The following is a 16,743-nucleotide window of genomic DNA, read 5'->3' as shown; positions in this document are numbered from 1 at the left end:
AGCCTTCCCGGGCTCAAATCGCAGCCCACTTTCACTTCTGTAATTGTGGAGGGGGAATTTTAAGCTTTTCTCTGTATGGTTAGTCAACTTGTTAATATTTCGTTTCAATTTGATGATGTAATTATTGAGTACATAGAGTCAAGATTCATGCTAGGGGGTGCTTCCCAAATACTGTATATTAACCCAGTTTACATTGTCAATAATTAAGAATGTTGCCGGGCCGTGGTACCGCACGCCTTTAATCTCAGCACTCTGGGAGGCAGAGCCAGGCCAATCTCTGAGTTCCAGGCCAGCCTGGGCTACAGAGTGAGTTCCAGGAAATGCACCAAAGCTACATAGAGAAACCCTATCTTGAAAAAAATAAAAATTTAAGAATGTTGCATTACACTGTGAATTCTGTTCCACTTTTTTTATAATTTAATTTAATTTTACATATCAGCCACGGATCCCCACCCCACCCCACCCTCACCCCCGCTGTTCCACTTTTAATGACCACAAGGATTCAGCCTTTCCTCAGAGGTTGGATTTAGGGCTAATGCCCTCAGCAAGCAACCCTATTTATATGCAGAATACAGAAGGCACAGGCTACAACTGACCTCTGTCTATGCCACTCCACTACACAATGACAACGCTCTGATTCATTCCTGTCACAGTTTATTCTCAAAGAGGAGCATGGCCTGAGGTATGGCAAGAGATGAAAGGAAAGCCACCACAGATAAGTCACATTCTGTAAAAGGGGGCAATATAGCCAGGCATTGTGATGTACACTTTTACTCCCAGCACTCAAGGCAGAGGCATGTAGAGGTCTGAATTAAAGGGCAGCCTGGTCTATATAGTGAGTTCCAGGCCAGCCAGTGCTACATAGCTGAGACCTTGCCTAAAAAAGAGCAAGAGAGACACGGACAATCTTTTGTCACTGCCGTATACAAACAATGTTGCATATGTATACTACAGAAGGGTATGTGTATATATATGTTTATGTATATATAATATATATTATATGTATATATAATATATATTATATGTATATATAATATAATATATACTTATTTTTCTGAATTATCACTTTGAAAACTAACATTAATGCTTTTATTTGTTACTATACAGGAAGTAGTTTATCTACTCTGATTAAAAGTTTTAGTAATATCTGAGAGAAGAGGCAGATGCTTGTAATCCCATCCTTGGGAGGTGGAGGCAGACTAGCTATCAAGAGTTCAAGGTCATCCTTATCTACATATGGAGTTCAAGGCCTGCCTAAGCTCCATGTATCCATATGTCAAAAAACCAGGGCAGGCAGATGGTTCATCCAGTAGATACTTGCCACCAGCTGGACATGCTGTGGCATGCATTACCTCTATGTAAATAAATAAAGCCTTTAAAAACTCTTGAAAAATAATTCTGCTTTCGAAAAACAGCAAAAACAAAAGCACAATAAGCTGTAACTCTAAACCCACTATGATAACTATGATACTCTGTGCAGCTGTGGCTGTCCTGGAACTGGCTCTGTAAACCAGACTGGCCTTCAACTCACAGAGATCCACCTGCCTCTGTCTCTTGAGTCCTGGGATCAAAGGTGTGCACCACTACTGCCCTGGGGTTTGTTTGATCTTTGAGGTAGACTCTTACTATGTAGCCAAAGCTAGTCCAAAACTTATTATGTAGTTTAGATTGGCCTCAAGCTTCTGAGTCCTGGACTACAGGGATGTACTTTCATGCTCAGTTTCCTATGCATGCTTTATAATAATCTTTCCTATATCTTAAAAAATAATCTTGCCAGGACAGCTAGATGTAATAGTGAAACATGCCTATAATCCCAATGTATAGGAATCTGAGGCAGAAGAATCAATTTTTGGGACTCACCTGGGCTACGTAAGTTCTGTGACACCCTGGGCTACATAACAAGATCCTGTCTCAAGCAAAGAAATATAAATGGATAAGCAAACAATAAAAAAAAATTGGCCAGCTTTTTTTATTTTGAGACAGAATCTCATTATGCAGCTCTGGCTGGAACTGTCTCTTTAGAACAGGCTGACTTGAACTCACTCACAGAGACCTGCCTGCCTCTGTCTCCCAACTGCTACATTAAAGGATGTGTGTACCACTACATCCAGTCAGTATTTTTTTTTTAAAAGACAGGGTCTTATGTGGCTTAGTTGCATCACTTTGCAACTGATGACCTTGAAATCCTGACCTTCCATCCTCCCCCTGTCAAGTACTGGGCTTACAACAGGTACCCTGATCCCCACAGAGGTGGTACAAGGGATTGAACTCATGGTTTCCTGAGAGCCAGGCAAGCGCTCTACCAGCTGGGCTCCTGGATTAAAGGCATAGGTCACTACGCCCAACATCTATCTATCTTCCATATTTCTGCTGAGACTTTTTTTTTGGCCAAGATTTTGTATTTTTTCAGTTCTTTGAAGTATGTTCATAATTGCTTACAGCATTTTTATTCTAGCTGTTGCTGAGATCTTTGTTGGAGAGTCAAACATGATTTCCATCTTGGTGTTGGCATTTATTATCTTAAACAAATCACTTTGAGTTATTAGGATGAGTAGGTTTGGGTTGAAAGTTGAATATTTTGAGCATTATATTTCTAGATTTTACTTAGACCTCTGTTTTTAGCTGGCTTCTTCTAGTGCCTCTCCAACACGGAAAGTGGTACTGCGATGGCTCTGGATCACCCCACCTCCCAGCCCCCAAGTCCTTGAGATCTCTGACAAAATAATTCAGGTGAGGAGCTGGGGATGTAGCTCAGCCAGTAGAGTGTTTGCTTAGCATGCAAGAAGTCTGTGTTTGATCCCAGCATTCTGTAAAGTGGGTGTGGAGGTTTGAAAGAAAGTGACCCCCCAAAGGGAGTGGCACTAATGGAAGGTGTGGCCTTGTTAGAGGAAGTGTGTCATTGTGGGGTGGGCTTTGAGGTCTCTTATGCTCAGGCTACACCCAGTGAGATAGACCACTTCCTGTTGCCTGCAAGTCAAGGTGTAGGACTCTCAGCTACTTCTCCAGCACCATGTCTGCCTGTACGCTATCATGTTGCACCATGATGATAATGGATGGACTACACCTCTGAAAATGTAAGCCACCCCAATGAAAGGTTTTTCCTTTATAAGAGTTGCTGTGGTCATGATGTCTCTTCACAGCAATGAAAGCCCTAACTATGACACTGGATGTGGTGGTGTACACCTCTAATAGAGCACATGGGAAGTAGAGAAGGAAGATTAGACTTTCAAGACCATCCTTGGTTGCATATAAATTGAAGGCTAGGAGAGAAAGAGAGAGGGAGAGGGACAGGGAGAGGAAGGAGAGGGAGAAAGGGAAGACAGACAGGGAGGGAGGAGGAAGGAGGAGAAAGAAAGAGAGGGAGGGGGAGATAGAGGAAGGGAGGGGAGCATTTGCTGCCAAGCCCACAGACCTGAGTTCAATTCCTAGAACCCAATGGTGGAAGGAAAGAATTGACTCATTTAGGTTGTCCTCTGACCTCCACATTCACACTGTGGAAAACACACACACACACCTTTAAAAACAAGTAGGTCAGCACAATGATATCTTGTCAGTGGATCTACTATTCACTGTCACCCTTTGAGAGTGTGCTCTCATCTACTCTGCTGGAAACAACCTCTCCTCTATACGACACTGTATGTCTCCTCTAAATTGTTCTCTTAATTTTTTTTTTAACATTATGTGTGTTCCATATGTGTGAGATACCCTCAGAGGCCAGAAGAGGGCATCAGTTCCCCTGGAGCTGGCATTTGAGTGCTTAGGAACTAAACCTGGAGACTCTGGAAAAGCAGCAAGTGCTCTTAACCACTGAGCCATCTCTCCAGCACCCCACCCATCCTGAACTACTGATTAGGTAGGATTTTTACTATTTCTGAAGTCGCCAGAGGAGAGACAGCTTTTCACAGGAGGTATTTTCCTGCCCAAGTGATTGACAGATCCACTTGGATAGACATTTTTGGGAGAGAACAACGGTATATTCTTGTTCTTCAGCACAAAGCCTCCAGATGGACGATGACCTCATAGAGCTTAGGTGGCTATCTGCTAAGGACCTTTCAGGCAGTTCTGAATGTCGTGCTTCCACCCAGGGTCAGAGCTGTGACTCAGACCCCATTCTGTATAGCAGTAGTCAGAGTCCTGTGGTTTCAGTTCTTGTTTTTACGAGCTGCTATCACAAGGGAGCTGTCAGACCCTAAAGACATCCAAGCTTGCTAATATCTAACTAGCTAACTCCTGACAAAAAAGGAACCTTGCTTCTGCCAGGTAAGGACAATCAGTGGTCTAGGTTTCCTACTGACCTCTGTTGACATGGTGAGGGGTGGGTGAAATCCTTGTCGCTGCTGGGTGGATGTGGGGACACTGGTTCCTCATCAGACTCATATAACCACCTTACCTTCTAATTGACCCACTTGGTTTTCAGTGACATTTAATCACAGGAGATGATGATACTCAGGGTGAAGAGTAAAAGAAAAACCATTTCCTATTCACTCAGAACACTTCTAGAATAACCAAACCTGGGAGTTCCCCTCACATCAAGCCATTTAGTAACTCTCTGGACCCCAGTGGGTGCCCTACAATTCAGTTCTGACAGGAGCTACCCAGAGTCAGTGCAGATCCTCCTGGCTAAAGGTTTAGTTTGGTGGTACAGGCCTATAATCTCGGCAGTTGGGAGGTGGAGGCAGGAGGATCAAGAATTTAAAGTTATCCTTGGATACACAGCAAGTTCAAAGCCAGGCTGGGTGGCATGAGACCCTGAATAAATAAGTACATTCATAAATAAACAGAATGTTCAGTTTCAAGTCCCAAGTATGAACTGCCGGTTCCAGAAAAAAAGCCAAACTTAGGATATTCCACAAGGCTGATTGACTGATTAGAATGTCATAATTTTAGAAAGTTGGGATGTTGCCGATCCAGAGCGAAATTGTCTCGGGCCACCTTTAGTCTCCTTAGCAGCCATTTATTGCAGACGTCTATGTCTGACACAACATCCTTTCGACTGTGTGGTTGAATGTATTGACTTAGACCACTAGTTTCCACTGCCTCGGACGCCGAGAATGTCATCAGATAGCGTCTGAGACCTCTAGCAAAGTTCTCTCCACTTTGCTGGAATTTGCTTACCTGATGTTCCCACCAATGTATTTGGAAAATGTCTTGATTTAGAACTTTTTGTTGTCCTGTGAGTATATAAAAGTTCATGCAACTGCTTCCATACTGGAACATGTTTGGGGCAACTTGGCTCTGTCTTCCTCGGCTGTGGTCACTCGTCTTTGGCTCAGAGTAAACCGTCTCTTGGTCCCTTTGAAATGGGAGCTGTGTTTTGAGCTGTGGGTTAATTTGTACTTGGACCCACTGCCTATGAACCATGGCTTCCTCCTGAGGGTTCCTAATATGCTGAAGTAACTCACAGAGCTCAGGCAGGAGCTTGAGTATGGGAACAGTCAAGGGAGAGAGATGTCTGGTCAGGGTGTGGTGGTACAAGGCACCCAGAACTTCTATGCCCTTCTGTGGGTGCCAGGCTTTGGGGGGCCCTGATGTATCCACCAACCCAAAAGCTCTCTGAACATTCAGGCTGCTATAGAGGCTCCACGGTGTAAGTGTGATTGGCTATCATTGACTGAAAGCGGCTGACTCAATCTCCACACCTTTCCTCCACTCCCCTGAGAGTTCAAAATTCCAACCTTCTAATCACATGGTTCGTTCATCAGGCAACACCTACCTCCTCTAGAGTCACCTCATTAGAATAAACTTGGGTGTGGCTGGAAAGGTTTATAATGAATAGTAAGATGTTTCCTTCATTCACTCTGCTGATTGTTCAGAGAATTCCAACAGTGTCAGCTCTGTACTCTAAGTTGGGGACAAAACCCAAACACAGATTACATATTGTGTCACGATGTCACATCAGGACACCGTGAGAGGGGCCTGGCCTCATTATGGTGAGTGTCCTGGCTCTCCACCAGGCTTCCTCTCATCACCCCAGTGGGAAAGAGTGTGGTCAAGTGGTCGGTGCTGTCAAGTGGCAATGGGAGCCCAGGCACCTTGTGACTCCATCCTGCAGTGACACACAGGTTCCCTCCTCCATCTAGTGAGGGTGCAGGGCACTGGGTTAGCTAGCTCCCCAGGAGCCTGGCAGGTACAGAAAGCAAAGGGGGACTCCCCACCAAGCCCTTGCTACCATTTCTACAAGTTTCCCAGTCTTTAGCTTGTCTCTTCCCTTACGGTTTTCTCAAGAGGGCAGGCTTTTCTGCAAGTGTCTGGGTTTTGAGTTTCTGTTTGGTTGTTTTTGGTTTGGGGAGTTTGCCATTTCTCAGTAGCTGGCTTCTTAAGCTCCAGATCTGGAAGATAAGAGGTAAAAAGAAAATTCAGAGCACTCACCACAAGGACAGTCTACCTCTCTCCACCTTCTAGTGTCTTCTTTTCCCCTTGTTCTCAATGAGGCAGAGTTGGGTTTTAATGAAGATATTTTAATACAGGCTTAAGCATGATGGTTAAGAGACAGACAGGAGCCTAGAAGGAATTAAGACACACCTCAGAGCATGGGTTCTGGGTTTTTCCAAATAGTCACATAAAGTAAGACCGACTCAAGTGTATGGGTTCCTTAATGGAGAGTCACCCCAGTGTCTTCTTGTGCATGTCTTGTGTGTAGAGCCTATAGTTCTCAGTGCTGCCTAGAAAGAAGAATTGTAAAAAATACATACCTACTCCAATATCCAAGAACTAGATGTCTATTGCATTTTTTATGACTATTTTCTGTTTGAGCTTAATGATGCTATTTGAGAGACTGCCCCAGGGATTCTATGATGTCCCTTTCTTCTCCCACATTAACAAAATTACTTCTAGACTGGGCATGGAAGTGCACGCCTTTAATCTCAGCACTTAAGAGGCAAAGGAGGTGGATCTCTTTCGAGCTTAAGGCCAGCTTCATCTTGGTCTATATAGTGCAGTGGTTCTCAGTCTTCCTAACGCTGTGACCCTTGAATACAATTCCTCATGTTGTGGTGACCCCCAACCGTAAAAATGATTTTGTTGCCTCTTCATAACTGTACTTTGGCTACTGTTATGAACCGTAATGTAAATATCGGATAGGTCGTCGATCTGCTATGTGATCCTGTGAAAGGGTTGTTTGACCCACAAAGGGGTTGTGACACACACTGACATAGTGAGTTCCAGCCTAGTCATGGCTACATAGTGAGAGTCTGTCTGTCTGTCTGTCTGTCTCTCTCTCTCTCTCTCACACACACACACACACATACATACTCAGAGGAAGAAAGAAAGAAAGAGAGAAAGAGAGAGAAAAAAAAGAAAAGAAAGGAAAGAATGAAAAAAGAATAAAATGATAGAAAAAGAAAACTACTTCTAACCCCACATGGTAGTACACATCTATGATCCTAGCACGTGGGAGGCAAGTTCAAGGCCAGCCTGTGCTATATCAGGAGTTTTAGGTCAGCTTAGACTGCACAGTAGGACTCTGCCAGACAAGAACAAGAATGCTACTTCTAGAGCCTGAAAAATGTATAAATTATCCTTGCATTCTTGTGTACCTGCTTGCCTGACTTCTTTCTTTCTCCTCCTCTTCCCCCTTTTTTAAAGACAGGGTCTTATGTGCCTCTAATTCACAAGTCATTGAAGTTATTCTTGAACTTAATCCTCTGGTCGCTCTCAAGTGCTAGATAGAACTACAGGCATGTACCACCACATCCAAATTGGAATGCACTGAATTATTCTAAGGACTCCATAAACCAATTTAGAGATAGGCCAAAGGGCTAGGTCCCATAGCAGTGTAGTGCTCTTTATAAACTGAGATTGGTGCCTCAATGCCTACCCTGACCACCTCCCAGCTAGGGCTCACTGTGTAGTCCAGGTCGGCCTAGAACACATCTTTCAGTCACACCATCCCGAGTGCTACATTACACACATGGATGACCATGCCCAGCTTGATGCAATTGTTTTGATGTTAAAATTATTTTACCTGCATATTTTCCCTTGCCATGTTTTGTAAATCTGTAACTTCTGTTTACATGTAACAGAAGCTGACTAGAGCTTGCCTTAGCAGAAGAAAGGTAATTTGATATGAAGATGTAATCTGTCTCATAAAGCTCAAAAGTTGACTTACAGAGCTAAGGAAGGACCTGGAACTATAGAGGAGTAGTCTGCTCCCTCCACATATCTGCTCCTTTTTTCCTCCTGGAAAAAGAAAACTTACATTGTCACCCAGTACCCACCAACACAAAGGATAGACTTTGACACAGATCCTGGTTAGTAGCATGTAGATGTGCTGAGGAGAAACAGATCACATCATCTTTCCTTGTATCTAATCCTAAATTATCAGTGTGAATTTGATTAGTGCCAAGCATAGTGCACACCTAAAATTTTAGTGCTTGGCAGCAAAGACAGGAAAAAAATCACAAGTTTGAGGCTAGCCTGGGCTACTTAGTAAGACTGCATCTCAAAAAACAAAATATGGGGATATACCTTAGAGGTCATGCTGGTAGGCAGGTTCAGTCCCTGGCGGGGGGGGGGGGGGGGAGAGAGAGAGAGAGAGAGAGAGAGAGAGAGAGAGAGAGAGAGAGAGAGAGAGAAGAGAGAGAGAAGAGGGAGGGAGGGAGGGAGGAAGGGAGGAAGAGCCGGTAATTAGAATAGTTTGTCTACCTGTGGTTCAGGTGGTGTGGATGTCTGTGTTGGGGGAGACCTGAAAAATGGACATCAGGACTCAACTTTGTGTGTGTATTGGAGGTGGTGTTCCCGAAGGCATCTGAGTGTCCATGCAGCAGGACTCGTTCTATTCCTAGAACCTTTAACACACTGTTAAAGATGCATCCAGCCAAAGCTCAATCTTCCTACATAACCAGGGTTACTGCTCTATAATCAGCATGCTAATTCATAGGACCTGTTTTTCTTGTGGTGGTAATAAGATAAAATGAGCAGAAGAAAGATCCATTCTTACACTTGTAAGTGAAGTCAAGCCTTAAAAACTGCTTCAAAGCCCCTGCTGGAGCTTCCCTTTTGTGGCATTTGTTGTGGTGATATTCTGTTTGTGTTCTGACAAATAAAGCTTGCCTGGAGATCAGAGGGTGGAGCTGGCCACTAGTTAACCATGGAAGCTGGGCGGTGGTGGTTCTAGTAGACTCTGAAATCAGTGCACAGGGTAACTACTGACCTTCACACCGTGAATACTGCAGAGAAACGGCTGCCCCAGTATCCACCAGAAAGGGTCACACACCACTGACCCAGTCCTCAGCACCACAGCCTGTGGGACAGGGCTGTTATTTGTGGACATAAAATCCAGTAGGTGTCTTTCTAAATCTACTGTGGTGTAAATCCTTCTTTCTCAGAATAGAAACAGACCCATAAATTGTGCTCAGCTAAGCTGTTGTTAAATTGGTTACAGTGTAACATTTACCTAGGATTTTACAACCCTTTCCATACTCTGTATCTCAGGGTAGAAACTACTGCAGCTAATCACATACTGGTGGTTCAAAGGTTCTGAGCCACACAGCAAAGCTGCTCCAGTATTTATATTTGTTCTTGGTACACATACTATGTGTGCTTACAAAGCAAAACCTCCAAAGGATAAGGAACAGAAAGTCTCACAGGAACCTACCTGGGTATGTTTGCAGTGGCATTTCCCCTTCCGTCCTGAAGCTGTTCATTCAGCACATGCCCTGCATTTCCCAACTCTCCCTTGCGACGCCAATCTTCACCCCTTCTTCATCCTTCCTGCTCCTTTTTATTACTCTACTTACTCTCTCTTTAAAGTAACACTGTATGGCACTAAAATTATTATTATTATTATTATTATTATTATTAATTTATTTTAAGATTTATTTATTTGTTATGTATACAGTGTTCTGTCTGCACATATCCCTGCAGGCCAGAAGAAGGCACCAGATTTTATTACAGATGGTTGTGAGCCACCATGTGGTTGCTGGGAATTGAACTCAGGACCTTTGGAAGAGCAAGCAGTGTTCTTAACCTCAGAGCCATCTCTCCAGCCCCTATTATTATTATTATTATTATTACTATTATTACTATTTGGTTTTTCAAGACAGGGTTTCTCTGTGTTGTTTTGGTGCCTGTCCTGGATCTTGCTTTGTAGACCAGCCTGGTTTATCAATTATTTTGTTGAGATTTGGAAGATTAGCTCTTTTTTTCTGGATCTTATGACTGGAATGTTCTAACTTGTGGCTACCACCTAGACAAGCTGGACACTACTACAAGCTAGACACTAGGAGGACTCACTTGAAAAACTGCCCTTTAACCTACAAGTTATCAAGCTAGGCAGCTAAAACACAAAATTCCATCTAGAGGCAAAAGAGCAACACAGAGTATCTTGTAAGATACTTTAAATGATTGACTCTGTTTAGTACCGTCGTGACGTCACCAACTAGTAGTTAGTGTCTGAATCTATATCATCATCATCATCATCATCAGTCAACGTCTAGAGGAGAAAACAAGTAAACCCAGAACGAAGCAGAAAATCTGGAGGTTAGGAAATTTTACATAGAAATCTTCAGAGCAACCTGAATTTGTCCCAGGAGAGCTAGGGAGGCAGCCCAATGTATTTGAAAATGACAGTGTCAGATGGCGGTGTCCTTTGAAGGACAAGAAGGAGCCATCGGAGTCTTGGTTTCCCTTGATCTCCTGAGCCATCTGTAGGAAGAGGCGGCCACTGCGTTACTGTGTCTGACTGACAGTACAGCCAAGGAGCTGATAACACAGGCCGACAACTGTCACCACAAATGCTGCGCCCCGCGTTGTCTTATTACTTAATGAGTAAGTTTGGGCTATTCAGCTAATGAGACAGCCTGAATGACGGGGCCTCTCCGTTCTTTAAAAACAACTGATGACTATCAGCCGTGGAAAGTGTCAGTTTCTGCTGAAATAGTAGTCTCGTTTTAGCTTAAAACTACCTTCAGATTTTAAAAGGTCAAATTTCTGATTGAAACAGGATTTCACGATGTAGCTCTGGCTGGTCTGGAACTCACCCTGTAGACTAGGCTAGCCTCGAACTCCCAGAGGTTCACCGGCCACCGTCTCTGGAGTGCCAGGAGTAAAGCATGTGCATCCAGCTAAAACTTCGGAACTTTCAATCTCTCAAAATTCAAACCTTGGAACAACACACTGACTAGTTGATTGGTTGAGCGTTGCTCACCCACACCTATCCTAGGGAACACCGAGGCAGGAGAGAGTGTTTATTCAATCACCTTCATCCTCCCTTCCTCCTGATTTGGGGATAAGGCCAACAGGAGAGATTTTTACACACTGGGTAGTTAACACTGGGTAGTTAAATGGACCAAGGACCCATAGGAAAGTTTAGTTCAGCAGGTGTGTCCAACCTGCAGCCAGAGGGAGGCTTGTCGCCCAGGATAGCTATGATGGACCCAACACAAAATTATAAACTCACTTTCAAAAATGAGATTTTCTGTTTTTCTTTTGGATAACTCAATTTTGAGGTTCTTGAGCATGAATTCTGTAGATAATAATGGTTGCTAAATATTCTATCACTCCTTCCCATCTCCCTCTTACCTCTTGCCCTTCCACAGTCTCATGTAACCCAGGAGGGCTTTGAACTTCGGATCTTCCTGTCTCTACCCCTCGAGGGCTGGGATTACAGGCACACAGTTTTTGTCTCTACGTGCTATTAGGGATCAATTTCTTGGTTTCCTGTAGGCTAAGACAATTACAGACCTGGAATGGTGGTACACACCTTAAATCCCAGCACTTACATCTGTGAGTTGGAGGCCAGTCAGGTCTACATAGTGATAGTGAGTTCCAGGACAGCCAGGGCTATGTAGAGAGATCCCGTCTCAATAATAATGATAATGGGGCTGGAGAGATGGCTCAGAGGTTAAAAGCACTGGCTGTTCTTCCAGAGCACCTGGGTTCAATTCCCAGTACCCACATGGCAGCTCACAACTGTCTGTAGCTCCAGTCTCAGATGGTCTGACACCTTCACACAGATATACATGCAAGCAAAACACGAGCTCACCTGAAATAAAAATAAATTTAAAAAAATAATAATGACAATGATAACAGTTAATAATAATGGCAATTACCAACTGAGCTATATCTCTAGCCCCTCCCCTCTACCTTTTATTTACTAAGATAGGGTCTCACTGGGTTACTCAGGCAGGCTCTGAACTCAAGATCTTGAGTTGTGTTGGCTTCTTGAATGCTGGATGACAAGAATACATCATGCCTGGCCTGAGTCCCTTCTTTTAGTGGCACTGATTAGTTGGTTCTGGTTCTATTAATAATTAAGCTATAATTATGGTATGTTGTGAAAATACCTTTTTGGGGGGGGCGGTTTCGAGACAAGGTTTCTCTGTGTAGCTTTGCGCCTTTCCTGGAACTCACTCTGTAGCCCAGGCTGGCCTCGAACTCACAGAGATCCACCTGCCTCTGCCTCCCGAGTGCTGGGATCAAAGGCGTGTGCCACCACTGCCCAGCCAAAATACCTTTTTTAAAGTTATTTTTCTCTCATACATTACATCCTGACCACAGTATCTCCTCTTCTCCAGATCCACTCCTCCTCCATTTCCCTTAAACAAACAAACAACCTGCAGGCCTCCCAGGGATATCAACTGAAGGGGCATAACAAATTACAATAAGACTAGGCACAAACCCTCCTATCAAGGCTGGCCGAGGCTATGCAGTAGGAGGAAAGGGGTCCTAGTTGCAGGCAAAAGAGTCAGAGACACCCCCACCCGCACTGTTGGGATTAAAGGTTTGTGCCACCACCGCCCGGCCAAAATCTTAATTTTCTTAACTCTTGAAAGTTTGAGGCTGGAAGATTTTGGTTCTGGGGTCAGTCTAGATTACATAATAAGACCTAATTTTTAAAAATAATGTAAAAGCCATCTCTAATAGTGTATGCTTGTCACCACAACACTTGGTGGAGAATTAGAGGAATTCAAGATTGTTTTGTCTATATCACGAGTTCGGGGCCAGCATGATGGCTGTATAAACCATGTTTTATCACTAGTCCCTAATGAAATAAATAAAAACAAACGAGTGTTCATTTGAATCTGCTCTGCATCATTTATTGATTTTGTTTGTTTGTTTGTTTTTTCTGAGACAAAGTTTCTTTGTGTAACCCTGGCTGTCCTGGAACTCGCTCCGTAGACCAGGCTGGCCTCGAACTCACAGAGATCCGCCTGCCTCTGCCTCCTGAGTGCTGGGAATAAAGGCGTGAGCCACCACCGCCTGGCTCATTTATTGATCTGAAGAACTTGCTCACCTTTTCTATGCTTCAGCTTCTTCAGGTTTGCTAAGAAGAAGACAGACTGTGTGATTCATAGAAGAGATTTTTTTCCCCCTGACAGGAATAGGGAAATTGATAATCACTAATGAGTAAATCATCCAGGTAAGCCAAGAAGAGCTAGGCAGTCATTTAAGGATATAATTAGGTGGGCTCAGTGTCATGCCTCTAATCTCAGCACTTTGGAGGTGGAATCAGGAGGATAAGGGGTTCAAAGTCAGGCTGGGTTACAAGAGACCCTGCCTCAGAAAACAATCCATTAAAGTTACCAAAGAACACTTGTACATGAAAATGATTTTTTTCTTTCTTTTTTCACAAATAGGACTTTTTATTTGTCCCTATTAAAAGTCTGAATTTTAAACAGATTCTTGGACTAGTAGTGGTTCATGTCCATCAGCTCATTCAATTTTTTTGTTTGTTTGTTTGTTTTGGTTTTTTTTTGAGAGAGAGTTTCTTTGTATAGCTTTGGAGCCTTATCCTGGAACTCACTCTATAGCCCAGCCCTGGAACTCACAGAGATCGGCCCGCCTCTGCCTCCCGAGTGCTGGGATTAAAGGCCTGTGCCACCACTGCCCGAAGCTTGTTCAGTTTTAACACCTGTCTTGTCACTAGTAGTTTTTCCAGAACCTTCACCATGGAGCTCCATGAATTTTCTCCATTCAAACTTGGATTTCTTCAGCACTTTTACTTTTCTAACAAAGACATTGTGAAATGAATAAATGGAATAGCAAGCCTTTTCTATGTCTTTCCCAGTGTTGTCGGGAAACAATTTATTTAAAAAAAATTTTTTTTCTGGGGGTGGGGTGAACGCTGAAAGGTCAGAGAAACAGAACAGGCCACAGGCCACAGCTACCTCACTTTGCCAATTCCTCAGCTGATCCTGTTTGCTCAGACTGGAAGCCTCTGAGTCCTCATCCAGAAAGAATCTCAGCTGAACTGCTGCTCAAAAACCTAAAAGCTTAACCAGGCTCTAGTTCCTGGTCGTCACACCTTATATAGCTTTCTGCTTCCTGCCATCACTTCCTGGGATTAAAGTCGTGGGTCACCATGCCTGGCTGTGGAAACAATTTATTAACCACTTCCTGCAAGTCATTTGTCTGCACTTCTCAGGTCATGAGCTCCATCATCTTCTCCTGGATCTGCTGGACCTGCTGATGCACACAGGACTTCTGTGTGTCTGGTTGTTTCAGGTTTTAGTGAAACCAGCATAAAACAGATGAAGCAAATAACCATCAGTTGCCTTGACATCAACATGACTTCAATCATGCTCTGCCTCTTTTTGACCATGGAACACATTTTGTCCAAGGTAAGATCCATGCCCTGGAAGCTAGTCAGATGGTTTTTGCCCTGAATATCTTCAGTAATTACCTTAAATTTTCTAAATGCCACTTTGCCACTCCGTAGATCAGCAAAACTCACTTTAAACACACGGCCCTTGCGGCACGCCGTGAGATGCAGTTTTGGTTCCTTGAGTCCTGGTGACTACTGATTTTCCAGTGTTTCTAACAATGAATGGGACTGGAGCTTTCCCATCATGCCAATCTGCCTTAGGAAATGCGTCAGCCACTCTCTTCTCGCTGCCTTTCATTGGGCATTTGTTCTTGCTGACTGCCGTGGTACTGCCCAGAGAGCCAAAAGGACAGAAGTACATTGTGCAATGTTAAGTTGAGTCTCAGTTTTTACTGTTTTTGTTCATTAAAAAGCCTCTTCAGTTGGGTGTATCATAATCCTGTTGTACTAAGGCAGAGGATGGCAATTCAACACCACCTTCCTGCCTCGGTCTCCCCAGTGCTGGGACTATAGGCATCTAGTCTCCAAATTTTCTTTAGTTTGTTATGGTTCTTTAGTTTATATTTAATTTGTCTCTGTTTAAAGTAAATTAATAAAATGGTACCCTAGAGAAATATAATATTTTGTTTCATAAACACAAATGTTATTGGGAGGAGGAGGTAGAAAGGTTGCTATAAGTTCAAGGCCAGTCTGGACAACTATGGAGATTTTATAGCTCAGTGTAGACTGCTAGCCTACCATGTTCTACCACAGTTCAGGGTCCAGGATTCAATCCCCAGTCCTGCAAGAATAAAAATGGTAACAACAGTAACAAAACACATACACACATGCTAGTTTGTTCATAAACGATTTAACTGAATGGGAATGTTCTTTTCAAAATTGAAATGTGTTAATTTTTTTTTTCCTGAGACAGAGCCTCACTATATAGACCTGGCTGGAACTCTGTATGTAAACCAAGCTGGCCTTGAAGTCATAGAAATCTACCTCTTCTGTGTCTGTGTGTGATGAAAGGGATGCACCTGCACCACCGTGCTGAGTTTTCTTTATTGTTTTTGAGACACTGTTGCCTAGATTGGCTTTGACTTCGTAGTGATCCTCCTGCCTCACCCGCCCAAGTACTGGAATTACAAGTTTTAGCCACCACTCCTGACTTTAAGCTTTACTGAAAAAAATTGTTTCCAATATTCCAGTCACAGAAGAACAAGTACCACTTCATCCCACTCTCCTAAATGTAGTGTAAAAAGTTGAATTCATAGTCATGGAGAGTAGAATTATCGTGACCGGAAACTGGGAGAGTAGGAGGGACTGGGGTGGGAAAGGTTGATCAAGTGACTGTGTTGTCGTTAAGAACCAGAAGCCCTGCTGTGATGGTGTAAGATGGTGGCTGGTAAGACTCAGTTGCTGGAAATGCCGCATACATACACATCTTGGTCACAGTACATAAGGACATTCAATTGAAACAAGGCAGGAAGCATCCTCCTTGCTGGCCAGCCCTCAAATACGGAGAGCTTCGTAGGACGTTGGGGGAGAATTGTCCTCCACATCTTACTCAGCCCTGAATCCTTTGTGCAACAATACTGACTGGCCAGGCAAGAGGAGCCCACTGGCGCCACAGGGGCAATTCTGAGAGTCACCAACTGTCTGAGTGGAATGTATGCCTGCTGCACAGGAGGGAATTCCTGCCTGATACTGTAAACCTGGCCAAAAGGATAGGGCCGGGGAGGTCACGGGCCCCACTGCGGAAGCTACTGCTGGTGCTTTTGTTAAATAGACCTGATGTACCTATCAAATTGCCTGCTAGATAACTGTTGACGTCCATAGTGTAGTGCTGCTGTCCGCTTTGGTCAGAGAAGCTCCTATCTGCAGTGGCTGCAGAGTCTCATAATGACTGTGAGTACCAACCATCAACAGGACTTCTATATTACCTCCTCCAGGGCTATCCCGGAGAGTATCATGAAAGAATCTAAGATCCTGAGGAGAGGGAGAAGAGGGGACAGACTTCCCGGTATGGCTGATGGCACACTTGAACTCCCAGCGGTCGTGATTACCGACATGAGATTGGGTCTGCTAATACCCTGCCATGGAGGTGGAGAGGGGCTCACGTATCTCTCCCCTTCCAAATTTATAGGCAGTTAACAATTGAAAGGGGGAGGAGAGGCATGTTTTAAGGGTCATAGCTACTGGTAAGGTGCCCATGT

At 43.8% G+C, this 16,743-nt stretch overlaps 1 pseudogene across 1 annotated transcript; it reads right to left on the bottom strand.

Moving 5' to 3' along the window:
• Positions 1 to 4,406: 4,406 nt before the first annotated feature.
• On the bottom strand, positions 4,407 to 15,525 carry LOC143268399 (small ribosomal subunit protein eS1 pseudogene; annotated as a pseudogene). Its single transcript, XR_013044245.1, has 3 exons — positions 13,235 to 15,525; positions 8,108 to 8,178; positions 4,407 to 6,329 (listed from the first exon to the last, which is right to left on the bottom strand). The product of XR_013044245.1 is annotated as a small ribosomal subunit protein eS1 pseudogene (transcript).
• Between the last annotated feature and the right edge of the window lie 1,218 nt (positions 15,526 to 16,743).

The sequence above is a fragment of the Peromyscus maniculatus genome, chromosome 14, assembly GCF_049852395.1.
Source record: "Peromyscus maniculatus bairdii isolate BWxNUB_F1_BW_parent chromosome 14, HU_Pman_BW_mat_3.1, whole genome shotgun sequence".
Classification (NCBI taxonomy): domain Eukaryota; kingdom Metazoa; phylum Chordata; class Mammalia; order Rodentia; family Cricetidae; genus Peromyscus; species Peromyscus maniculatus.
Note: the sequence above shows the minus strand (reverse complement) of the source record. Positions and strands in the feature narration are given on the sequence as shown.